Source organism: Hemicordylus capensis, chromosome 6 (assembly GCF_027244095.1).
Source record: "Hemicordylus capensis ecotype Gifberg chromosome 6, rHemCap1.1.pri, whole genome shotgun sequence".
In the NCBI taxonomy this organism is placed as follows: Eukaryota; Metazoa; Chordata; class Lepidosauria; order Squamata; family Cordylidae; genus Hemicordylus; species Hemicordylus capensis.
Genome location: NC_069662.1, coordinates 98,417,593 through 98,421,151, shown reverse-complemented (window position 1 = coordinate 98,421,151; position 3,559 = coordinate 98,417,593).

Here is a 3,559-nt window from a genome sequence, read left to right as displayed (position 1 = left end):
TCTTCCTATTCAACATCTTTTAAATGTGCACATTATTTCCTCTATATTATCCATTTAGTCCACACTACTTAGAGCCCATCTGTTGACTTGTCTACCTGTTGACAACCTCATCTTCACAAAGCCAATTGATACAAATTTAAAACACCATTCAGTTACGTACAAACTGTTGGATGTTTGCTGAGAGGAAAGGATGCTCTCTAAATCTATATGCACACACAGATAAAACTAGTTTGCCTGAATTGTCAAAAGGGGCAGGTTCTCAAAATGAGCCTGTGGTATTCCATAAACATGGTGTATTCACTATTGTGATTAATCACATGCAGAAGCCAAGAAACTGGAGTATTATGCTGCAGAAAGATGATGAAGGGGTTTGCTTTGAGATTACGACCTCCATTCCTGTGTCATTCCTCACCTCAGGCACTGAACTTGTTATATCTCACAGGCTGAGCAAGGTCAGGCCTGGTCAGTCGAAGCCTTTAAGAAGGAAACTTCTAAGAAAAGCACTGGTGGTGTTCTGGGAAGTAGAGTTGGCGGCAGTGTGGGTGACATTATTTCCTCTGAGTTAGTACTGCAGAGATGCTGTAGCATGGTACTGAGGCCCTATGCTCCTTTCTGTCTAGGCACTTATATTCTCCTCATCACTGTGCGATCTCTCACAAGAACCACCTTTCAGGTGAGTTATTAGACTAAAGCACTCATGATCCCTTTCCAATTCTCACCAGAATCCTGCTGTTAGTCCTAAAGGTCTGACCAAAGGTCTGTGAATTAATTACCTGCTCCTCAAGATAGCCAGTGTGGTACAGCAGATAAAGTACTGGGTTTTTAATCCCTGCTTTGCTATGAGACTCATTAGATAACCTCAGACAAGTCATTATCTTCCACTCTCTCCTACCATATTTATCTCACACAACTGTTGTGAGGATAAAATAGGATGAACCCAAGCATGCCCAAGATCCTTGGAGGAATGGTGGATACATGTATGACAGATGGAATGGTGGGTACATATATGACATATTTTAAAAATTACTAACTTTTCACTACATTTTAGCTGTTTCCCCCCTTCTTGAAATGAATATTGAGACGGTGGATAGATAATATCAGACATTTTTTCATTTATGGATTTCATTATCACGTGGTGAATACAGTGGGACGGGCTCCCAGAATCAGTCCCTAGCATCTCCACTTAGAAGGATCTCACCCTGGAGATCAGTCAAAGCAGATAATACTGGGCAGGGTGGACCAATGCTTCATATGCTTCAGTCTGCTTCATATGTTCATATGAACACAGTCCAGGGGTGGTGCTATAATTGAGCACATGGGTTCCAAGAACCTGTGGGCTCCTGCCTCTGGGGCCACCTCGCTCACCTCTCCTACCCCGCTGTCTAGCCACTCATGGGGCTGGGGAGGCTGAGAGGGAGAAAGAGGGAGCACCCCCCACATGCCTTGAAGGAAGTGGAGGGAGCTATAAGGCTCCGGGAGTGCTGAGGGCTCCAGCAGCAGTGTGTGGAGTATGCTGCTGCCACCTGCGGAGCTGCAGGGAGTTGCCGTAGCTGCCGACACCAAGGGAGGGGGTTGTTGCCACTGCTGAGGGTGGGGGAGTCACTGCCACTGCGAGGGGGAGAGGCTGCAGCCCGGGTGAACACAGACCACCTATGCCATCACTATGCCACTGACACAGTCTACATCCTATTAAAGTAAATGGCAAAATTCTCAGTTTTCACCGATACCAGTAGAGCTGGGCAGTAACTAATTGTTGGCTGAGAAGAAATGGAAGCAGGTGCATACCCACTTTCTGTACATGAGCAGCAATATGTATGAAGTTCCTACCTGTCATTAGTGATACCTGTAACATCCAGAACCCTCCACATGTGTGCTTCCATGCCTGTGCAGGTTTTTGGCAAATGCTGTTGATTGATTAATGTATTAGTTGCCAGGGACTGACATCTAGAATAAAGCAGCATTGGTGGTACAGGAGATGGGCAATTTTTCACCAATCTCCCCTTCACCTTGAAGCTCACTGTGTCTCTCAGAAATATGTCCCTGAAGTTTACACAACCCTCAGGGATATATTTTTGGGAGGCACAATAGGCTTCGAGGGAAGGGGAAATTGGTGAAAATGACTCCTCTCCCATAATGCTAGAACAGTGTTAGTCTTGATGTTAGCCAATAAACCTGACAATGGTATCACTATTTTTCTGTGTTTTACCTCATTGGAAAATATTACAGAAGGATTTCCTGTGTTTCTGAATGGGTATTTGCCAAATATTTACCATGCTAAAGTTTTACCCCTTCTAAACTCTATAAATAATCTAGAAAATGTAGACACATTTGCCAAAAAGCATAGCCATCTCTAGCTTCTTTTGTTTCCTAGAGACTGCTCAGGGCACTCTAAAATATCCTGGTAGAAACCCAGCTTTCTTTGATTTGGATGAAACACTTCCAAATTTTAAAATAATTGTGCAAAGAACTGATCTCAGACTACTGTCTCAATACTCATAGCTCTAAATGTTAAAGTTTAAAAGCAAATCTGGTCCACATACTCATTGTCATAAAATCACATACTTAACTATTTCATTAAATCAACAGGATGTTCTAGTAAGAACTAATCTGCCTACTTTCCTTTCACTACTATCACTACAACTGGACTAAATTTGGCCCAAATCAGTTAGGCAGTTCACAAGTTAGCCCTGTTGCACCTCAAACATTCATACATCCGCCATCTTGAACCAGGTGGATGACATCATCACAAACTACACCATTGAGGCATCCTTATGTGTCCCTACAGTTGTACCAAATTTGGTTCAAATCAGGCGGTTCACAAGTTAGCCCACCTGCACTCAAATGTTTACGTGTCTGCCATTTTGAAAAGGGGTAGATGACATCATCACAAACTATGCTGTTGTGGTGTCCCTACAACTGTACCCAATTTGGTTCATATTGCCCCAAGCATTAAAAAGTTGATAGGGACACACACACACACGGAATGCTGGGTGATCTCATAAGCCTTCTGGAAAGTAGGCTAAAAACACAAACTTCAGTTTTGTAATCCACTTTTAAAATCAAATGGACCAAAATATATGGAAAAAGTCAGGTTTCCAACTTTTGCCCCAATGAGTTAAGCCAATTTTAGAGGATGGAACTGTATGTCACAAGAAGCGGCTACTGACACATATGGCATCCCTTTGCCAAGTCTCTCTCCCCTCTCTGTAGTAAGTCGCCTTATCCCATGTCCTGATATCATCAGGTTATGTGTTCCCTGCCCTCAATAACAGCAGCAAATGCTGTGGCATGGGGGTGGGGAATGCACAATGTAATGACATCAGGGCATGGGTTTTTTTTGTTGTTTTTCTTCTTCTTCTTCTTCTTCTTCTTATTATTATTATTATTATTATTACATTTATATCCCGCTCTTCCTCCAAGGAGCCCAGAGCGGTATACTACCTACTTGAGTTTCTCTTTCACAACAACCCTGTGAAAGGTTAGAGGTTAGACTGAGAGAGAAGTGACTGGCCCAGAGTCACCCAGCTAGTTTCATGGCTGAATGGGGATTTGAACTCGG